Source organism: Lepidochelys kempii, chromosome 8, assembly GCF_965140265.1.
Source record: "Lepidochelys kempii isolate rLepKem1 chromosome 8, rLepKem1.hap2, whole genome shotgun sequence".
NCBI lineage: Eukaryota > Metazoa > Chordata > Testudines > Cheloniidae > Lepidochelys > Lepidochelys kempii.
Genome location: NC_133263.1, coordinates 15402801 through 15412675, shown reverse-complemented (window position 1 = coordinate 15412675; position 9875 = coordinate 15402801).

Sequence of the window (9875 nt, the reverse complement as noted above, 5' to 3'; positions counted from 1 at the left end):
TTGGGTACCTGGATGCAGGCCTGAGACCCTGAGACTGGGTCACTTTTTTAAGGGAACTGTCGTGTTGGTTTTTGGGCAACCGGTGAGGTAGTAAAAAGAAAAGGAGTACTTGTGGGTGCCACAAGTACTCCTTTTCTTTTTGCGAATACAGACTAACATGGCTGTTACTCTGAAACCCGAGGTAGTAAAGAAGCTGTTTTATGCTGGCTTGGTAAATCTAAGTATTGGAATATCCACCAGCTTTGGGGTTTGTCTGCCCCACTCTTTGCAGTTCATCCTAACTGAGTGACCTCAGCTGGCCCCACTGAGACCCCGGTCACACAAGCATAAGAAATTAGTTCAAAAGAAAATGATATTTAAGGGGGAAAATTCTCAGATCCTTCCTCATTGCACCTCAACATGGCAAAAAGCCATAGAATCATAGAATATCAGGGTTGGAAGGGACCTCAGGAGGTCATCTAGTCCAACCCCCTGCTCAAAAGCAGGACCAATCCCCAATTAAATCATCCCAGCCAGGGCTTTATCAAGCCTGACCTTAAAAACTTCTAAGGAAGGAGATTCCACCACCTCCCTAGACAACGCATTCCAGTGTTTCACCACCCTCCTAGTGAAAAAGTTTTTCCTAATATCCAACCTAAACCTCCCCCACTGCAACTTGAGACCATTACTCCTTGTCCTGTCCTCTTCTACCACTGAGAATAGTCTAGAACCATCCTCTCTGGAACCACCTCTCAGGTAGTTGAAAGCAGCTATCAAATCCCCCCTCATTCTTCTCTTCTGCAGACTAAACAATCCCAGTTCCCTCAGCCTCTCCTCATAACTCATGTGTTCCAGACCCCTAATCATTTTTGTTGCCCTTCGCTGGACTCTTTCCAATTTCTCCACATCCTTCTTGTAGTGTGGGGCCCAAAACTGGACACAGTACTCCAGATGAGGCCTCACCAATGTCGAATAGAGGGGGACGATCACATCCCTCGATCTGCTCGCTCTGCCCCTACTTATACATTTCTAACTAGGAAACAACCTGATTGTCCTTTCCTGACAGAACATCACAAGGAATGACACAAATGTGAGCTCAGCTGGTACACAGAATAATAGGGGACATTTAGGCTAAATTAGCAGCATCGTCTCTCTTTGCTGCTCCAGGCTGGTGCATTGCAATGAAGAGAGCACCCTGTAGCAGCACTCCACAAAAGTGCGTGCTGCCAAAAGAAAAAAGGCATGGCTAGAAGAAGCCCAGTCCTGCGTGCGCCTCTCCCCATATTATATATCTTTATATGTGCGTGCATGTATATATGCATGAACAAACCCCAACAAATACTTTCCAAGGGGAAATCCATGGGAAATATTTTTCTTTGAAAAAACATATACTTTTGCCAGTAACTGATTTGGGAGTGATTCACTCCTACAGTAATGAATGTGCATAATTACGGTACAAGGTAAAACGTATTGTTACAGGTTTTTATTTCATGCAGTTACATTATGGCTGCATTTTATCATTTGCTTCACAGGAAGCTGACCTTTCCTTTGATAGGCATACACCTAAGGGGATTCTGGCTATATTACTTTCCCCTGTGACAGGTAGCAAATGGCTACAGTCAGCAGTTTTGTTCTTGAAATAGGTTTGCATTTCAGTGGGTTCCAGATTATGCGTTGCACAGTAATAAATAAATACTAATCTAGCTATACCAATTAGAAATCAGTTAAGGCATATTACATTTTCTAATAGATTGTGGCAGGATGGGCTATTACACACAAAAAAAGGTTCAAATAATGTTATTGAGGTTGCAAAGTCAAGCACTCAGAAGTTGGCAAGGGAGTCACACTGGTGTCAGGGATGTGCTTTTAGTCATCCTAATGAAAATTCACCCAAATTTGGCCGAGCTTTGAGTTTCTGAAAGAACTAATTTCCTCTATGCCCAATAGTTTGTTAGAGTTTGACAGCTAAATTCTCTAGAGATTCTGCCTGCACTGAGCATGTTCCAGTCCCTGTTCTATTCTAGATAAGGTATCATACTGTGCTCATCACAGTAGCATCTGTGTTGTGACTAACACCTGTCATATGGATGTAAGCAGTGTCAGGATGAGCTCCACCCTGACATCTGGTGGTGAGGTGTGGCAAGTTGTGGAAAAGAACTTCAGGGGCCGATCTCATTTGCATAGGCACACCCACCCCGCCTAGAATGAGGCCATAGCTGCCCAAATGGTCACTTTGGCTGCTGTGGGATCCCAGGTGTCTCTGTTATTGGGGCAGGAAGAATAAATTGTTATTACCCTGATTATGGGAACTGTGCTTGGAACTGTACTTGGCCTTTTGTTATGGTGGAGGGGACTCACCATCAACTAAGTGGCACTCGCTAGGCAAGGGTCATGGGTTCCAAAACTGTGAATTGAGAGAGGCTGGGGACAAGTATTAATACTTGGTGGCATGGGCCCCTTGGTGAGGGCCTTACATGCTAATTCACTTCCTCCTCTCTCCACTGTGGAATATCAGAGCTAATTTTGATTTCATTAGAAGTCTAGTTACAGGTGCTGAGCTCACTTTGGGCTAACAGTGCACCAGCACTGAGGCTCCCCTACTACAAGCTGAATTCACCAAAGAGCTGAACTGACTAAGAGCTGAAATCACTGAGCGTTGTGTTTAGTAGTGGGGGAGCCTGAAGATATAGTGTGGAGCAGTTTGCAGGACGGCTGGAGTGCCTTGTGGACAGGCTGGTGGAGCAGTTCATGGGACGGCGGGAGCTATTTGTGGGCCGCGGAGCTGAGCGAAGGAGTTCGTGGGGCAGCTGGCGGAGCGAAGGCCTATGGAGCTGTGGGGCGGTCAGCTTCAGATCATGTAAGGTGCCTCTTACCCCCGTCCCATCTCCACCCAGGTTGGGAGGTAAAGCTCCGCAGATAAACTTTCGAACTCTGGGGCTGCCCTGACCAGGGACAGAGACTTTTGGGTCATTGGACTTTTGGGACTTTGGGTAATTTGGGGTTGCTGGACTCAAGAACCAAAGGGAAAGGGGCATGCCCCAATTTGCTTGGGGTGGGTTTTTTTTTTGCTCATGGGTTGTGTTATGAATCCTGTTGGTGGTGTTTCCCCAACATAATGCCACATTGTTTCTCTCTGTTAATAAAAGGCTTTTTGCTACACTCAGACTATGTGCTTGCGAGAGGGGAAGTATTGCCTCTTGGAGGCGCCCAGCGGGGGTGGTATATATTTGTCCCAGGTCACTGGGTGGGGGCTCGAGCCGGTTTTCATTGTGTTATTGGAATGGATCCCCTAGATATTGAACCCGGCCCTTGTTGCTGCCAACTCTGACGGGCAGAAGGGTTACATGTTTGTTCTCTCCTCCTCCTCCTCCCAGTGGAGCGTTTCATTTTGGAATTTTGTTAAGAGAGCATGTGTGCGCTTAAGCTGTGTGGGGACAGCGCTAGATTACACAGCAGAGTTTACAAATTGACAATGCACAGCCACTGAACATCCATTACCTCATATTATCATTAGCAATCTGAATGAGCTGCTGAGTGACTGGTTGGGTCAGTGTATGGAAGATGAGACACCTTTGGGGAGACCAGAGGGACAGATCCTATTTCAGGAAGGGTTTTGAAAATACCTGCAGTTTGATGCAGTCAGGTAGACAGCTATTCTGATGGGTTAGGTCCTCTCTCCATCCAGCTTAGGAGTTTCAGCCCAAACTTCCCTTCATTTTGTTGGCAGAATTTTAACAGAGTTTCTAAGGATCCCTGCCACACTTTACAGTTCCTCAGAACAGTTTCTGATCCAAGCAGGTTTTGCAGCTGCTTTGCAGCAGTTATATCAACTATGCCATGTTTTTGGACAGTATAGAAATGAGGTACTCCATGGGAGTTACAAAAAGCAGATACTCTAAAAAGATGTGATCCACTAGCTGTGATGCAGATCCCTGTCCTTCTTGGCTGGTTAAAGGAGAGTCTCAAGTAATTGGGGTCTCCATGTCAAGAAGGAATGGAGAAGAACTTTGCTTGAGAGACATTAGTCACTGTTACACAATGTCTTCAGGGACACTTTGATGCCATGGTGGTGAGTGGGATCTAGAACCTGAACAGAGAGAATAGTCTGTAACTCCACCAGATTAGAAATGTACAGAATTTTAACATGGGGTTTGTATTTCCCCTTTGCTGCTCAATGCTGACTGCCACCTTCATCCATGATGGTTGTGGAATCTCCATCATTTGGAGATTTTTAAAAGCAGGTTAGAAAAACCCCTATTAGGAATGGTCTAGAAAATACTTAGTTCTGCCATGAGTGCAGGGGACTGGACTAGATGACTTTTCGAGGTCCCTTTTAGTTCTTTGTGCAATTTTTTTGACTGAATGTGGATGCTCACTACTCAGCAGTCCAACATGAATACACAGATTCAAAAATCTAACAGCCTCAGAACCAGTGGAGTGTTGATTCTTGACAGGCACAAGAGGATTAAAGTATTTTCCAAATGTCAAGTGATTCACAGAAGGTAAGAGGCTACATTTAAATCAATACATACAATAGGGCTTCCTGGAGCCCCTAATGAAATGGCATCAGCTGGGTCACAGACCAAATCCTGCTGAGAGGTGAGAAACAGGGACTTTCTTTCACGCATGGCAGAGGTGTGAGACAGCAAAACTATTCTGGCAGGCCATGGAGATGGTATATGTGGTCCTGGGGATTTCACTAAGAAAACCCACATATGTTCAGGTTAGGTCATTTTTTCCATCAAACAATTTAAACAGCAATCAAGAAAAATGCCTACAAAGGATTTCTTTCAAATTACTTTACTGAAGAGTTAACTCAGGCTCTGACTCGGAGTTACCTCTATCCCCCCTCCAGCCCACACACAAAACCCACTCACCTGAAACTAGTAATATTTTCAGCTCAGGCTAGCTAGCCTTGCTTGGGTTATGGCTTAAAACCTGTGTACTGCTTTCACTTAGGCTAGTAACATGCTCCTTTTGCGGTGAGGATGTAGGCAAAATCCTGAGTATTTATAGTCCTCCAAAGCCTTCCCACAATTCCCCATGCCCCCACAAGGACAGACAAGTTCTCTCATGATTCAATGGGAGAGAATCAGAGTGGCTCAGGTTACTGCAAAACAAAGAACCATGGAAGTTCATGGAAGCCCCCAGAAGTTCTAGAAATGCACATGGGAAAGCGCATCACCAGTGAGGATATAGTCAGACATTGCCATGTGGCTGCTTACACCTGGGGTAGGCTAACCCAGGGGCTCAGATCCAGGTGCCAGTCACCTGAGTTAACTTTGCATGAAGACATACCCTATTGGATCATTGGAGAAGTATCTGAAACAAAGTGGTCCCCTTTCATTGATAGTTTTTATATTAGTCAATTCTAAGTATGTGTTTCATTAATCCTGAGTTAATGGCTAACAACAAGAAAGAAATGTCTATCTTGGCCTCTGATGCACAACTAAATAGTATGGAGTAACATGTACCCATTTTTAATTAGTTAGAGCTATGAATTGTTTCATATTCCACAAATGGAACCTGATGTTTAAACGGAAAGAGTTATAGGAACAGGACATTACATCCACTGTCAAATGCATTTAACAATTTGCTCTGAAATATGGACGAACAAGTGAAACAAACATTTGCAATGTTTACATTAGACTTGTTAGTCTATTTTGTCTTGTGGTAGTTGTACAAACTCTGAAACTTGAAAAAGACTTCTAAAGAAAAGCTGAAGTAACAGGTATAACTTGCTTATATTCTTTCCCTATCTCCTCTGATTTTCTTATACATAAGACTGGTCCCCTATGCTGAAGAGTTTACAAGCTATGCAGTCCCCCTTCTGAGCCCAAGGACAGGAAAATGCACAAACACTAGACATAAGGACTAGAAATGAGGAGAAGACACAGAGTTGCTATCCAAACCGATTTTAAATAAATAATTGGTATTCTGATTTTGTATACAAAGAGGCCTGAAGCTTTGAAATTCAGATCTAGATCCAAATCTCGCCAAAGTTCAGGAGAATTATGACCAGTGTTCTCATTTGTGGCCACCTCTAATAAAAACAGTGCCTGGTGATTTAACCTGTACCAAATTTGTATTGAACCTAATGAAAGAGTGTGAGCAGGTGATTGCAGTTTAGGGTCCAAGCACCACTGAAGTCAGTGGAAACACTTCCAGTGACTTTACTGGGTTTTGGATCAGGCCCTTGAAGGAGGAGAACAATCTCGTCAGAAAATGTCAGCCAGCGACCACTGACACTATTAAGTCACTCTCACTCTTTCCAGCTCAACACATACTCAAATGTCAGTAACACAAAGACAATACCTAACCCTACCTCTTCATGGAAACAGCATTATCTTCCAGCTCGTTGCCTTGGAGACATGAAGCCCTGGAAAAAGAACAGCTGGCTGAAACTGAACCCAGGCAACTCTGGTGGGAAGAAGAAACTGTTCTGAAGAGCATTCCCTACTATCCCCCTCCATCAAAGTCATCTGCTCTCTGATTATTAAATCAGGCCGTAGCACTCCTCACTCAATAGAATGTTCAAGTAACCACAACATAACAGTGTAAAATGCCCTGTTCCATCAACAGCTGGCCAGAAGACTGCCCCCCAGGCCATCAGACTCAGGCTTGGCTATAACAATCTATGCACTTGTGACTTCCAGCTTTGATTACTTCCTGGACACTACAGTGCTAATAAACAATGGTCACATAAACACCACCCTATACCGGAAACCTGCTGACCGCTATTCCTACCTGCATGCCTCCAGCTTTCACCCTGACCACACCACACGATCCATCGTCTACAGCCAAGCTCTGCGATACAACCGCATTTGCTCCAACCCCTCAGACAGAGACAAACACCTACAAGATCTCTGTCAAGCTTTCTTACAACTACAGTACCCACCTGCGGAAGTGAAGAAACAGATTGACAGAGCCAGAAGAGTTCCCAGAAGTTACCTACTACAGGACAGGCCTAACAAAGAAAATAACAGAACGCCACTAGCCGTCACCTTCAGCCCCCAACTAAAACCCCTCCAACGCATTATTAAGGATCTACAACCTATCCTAAAGGATGACCCAACACTCTCACAAATCTTGGGAGACAGGCCAGTCCTTGCCTACAGACAGCCCCGCAACCTGAAGCAAATACTCACCAACAACCACATACCACACAACAGAACCACTAACCCAGGAACTTATCCTTGCAACAAAGCCCGTTGCCAATTGTGCCCACATATCTATTCAGGGGACACCATCACAGGGCCTAATAACATCAGCCACACTATCAGAGGCTCGTTCACCTGCACATCCACCAATGTGATATATGCCATCATGTGCCAGCAATGCCCCTCTGCCATGTACATTGGCCAAACTGGACAGTCTCTACGTAAAAGAATAAATGGACACAAATCAGATGTCAAGAATTATAACATTCATAAACCAGTCGGAGAACACTTCAATCTCTCTGGTCACGCAATCACAGACATGAAGGTCGCTATCTTACAACAAAAAAACTTCAAATCCAGACTCCAGCGAGAAACTGCTGAATTGGAATTCATTTGCAAATTGGATACTATTAATTTAGGCTTAAATAGAGACTTGGAGTGGCTAAGTCATTATGCAAGGTAGCCTGTTTCCTCTTGTTTTTTCCTACCCCCCCCCCCCCAGATGTTCTGGTTTAACTTGGATTTAAACTTGGAGAGTGGTCAGTTTGGATGAGCTATTACCAGCAGGAGAGTGAGTTTGTGTGTGTATGGGGGTGGGGGAGATGTGAGAAAACCTGGATTTGTGCAGGAAATAGCCCAACTTGATTGCCATGCACATTGTGTAAAGAGTTGTCACTTTGGATGGGCTATCACCAGCAGGAGAGTGAATTTGTGTGGGGGGGTGGAGGGTGAGAAAACCTGGATTTGTGCTGGAAATGGCCCACCTGATGATCACTTTAGATAAGCTATTACCAGCAGGACAGTGGGGTGGGAGGAGGTATTGGTTCATATTCTCTGTGTATATATAAAGTCTGCTGCAGTTTCCACGATATGCATCCGATGAAGTGAGCTGTAGCTCACGAAAGCTCATGCTCTAATAAATTGGTTAGTCTCTAAGGTGCCACAAGTCCTCCTTTTCTTTTTGCGAATACAGACTAACACGGCTGTTACTCTGACACCTAGGATTGAAGTTGCTCTCTCTGAGAAAGGTCCCATTGGTACAGGGAGCATCATCTCACAGGACTCGGCCTATGCCTGCACTTATGGCAGTAGGTAGAGTACACACACTGCATGCCCCCCTAGCACATAGAGACAGTGGTGTAGATGGTGAGGCCCTGTTAAGGTGAGTACAGAACAGACACGCCAGAAACGTAGGGTCTGTACCATACATGGCTCTCCATATGCCCGAGCCATGCCACTCCGCTGCAGTTTTTAGCAGTGTAGTGTCCCACTGCCTCCCTGCTACTGGAGCTTTCCCTGCTGCAGGGAAAGGATCTGGCAGCCGGGAAAGGCTCTGGTGGGGGAGGCAACAGAAAAAGTCTCCGGCAGCCTTTCATTACCATGTGTAGCTACTCACTAGTGTGGATGCAGCCTGCTTTTCACTGCAGCACGTACCTACACATGTCCTATATGCTGCTGTCAACATAAACAAGGCCTAAAAGCACATCACCATAGTGTTCAGTTCTCTGCACCTGGGCCCTCTTGAATGCCAAGTCACATCCAAAGTTTTGGACCTGATATTCAAAGCCTTTCATGGGACTGGTCCAAGCTGCCTGTGAGAGATCACCTCTCCCTCTGAAGCCATGACACCCTGTGATAGCTACGTTCCTCAGGAGAAACAGCTGTGTAAATGACAAGCATGAGAGTCTCATGAGCACAGGAGACAGCTCTCATAATGCAGACTTCATTTCCCTACAAGATTAGAATGACAGCAAACATCAGCACCTTTCCAATAAAAGGGCAAAGTTCGCCTCTTTGATTTTACTTTCCACAATAGTTAAAAATGTATTAATGCTAATGTTAAAAAAATTGTATAGTATACAGGTTAAGAAAAGAGTGTCTGGGTTTAGTGCTTGGATTATTCACAAATACAAAGTTTGTTTTTAAAGTCATAAGATTTAGATATTAGCATCCAAGTATTCAGGTACATCACTCATGAAAAGTTATACAGAGAGTTGGATGTGGAAAGCAAATATAGTAATGAGTGAAGATTGTCCCTCAGTAATTGAGAATTTAGGGTAGGTTGTTGTGAACACTCTGTACCTCAGGGGAACACCCAGCACCCCCATGTTCATCTTTATAAAATGATTGTGTGGTATCCAGTGCAAAGTTTATCATGTTGGGTATCTTCGGAAGGCTCATAATGCACTGAGCATGGTTGTTATAGTCATTGTTACAGTAATGTTATAGTAAGGTTATAGGTTATAATTTCATGTATATAGTTATGAGGTTGAAAATGTATCCTCATGACTTAAAGCAAGCCCATGCAAAAACTCTCCAAGAGCAGAGAGGCAGTTCACACCTCGTCAGGGCATGGATGGGACAAAACCAGTCCAGCCTCACAGGAACAATGGATGTTGGCTTAGGCAGCAACAAAAGAATCTGTTAGACCCTTGAGGGAGTCACCTCCTTCCTTTGGGCAGTTTGGAACTGCGATGAGGTAATGCCTACCTGACTCAAAAGTGGGGATGGGAGCAAAGCCATTTTGCCATGCTCTCTCTCTTCCACCTCCATTTACAGACACCACCACCACCAAGTGACTGAAATGCTGATCAAAGGGGAGAGCCTGACTGAAAAGTAACCAGCCAGCCTGTGGTGAGAAGCATCTAAGTTTGTAAGGACATTGAGAGTGTTAAGATCAACTTAGAATGTGTTTTGCTTTTATTTTATCTGACCAAATCTGACTTGTTATGCTTT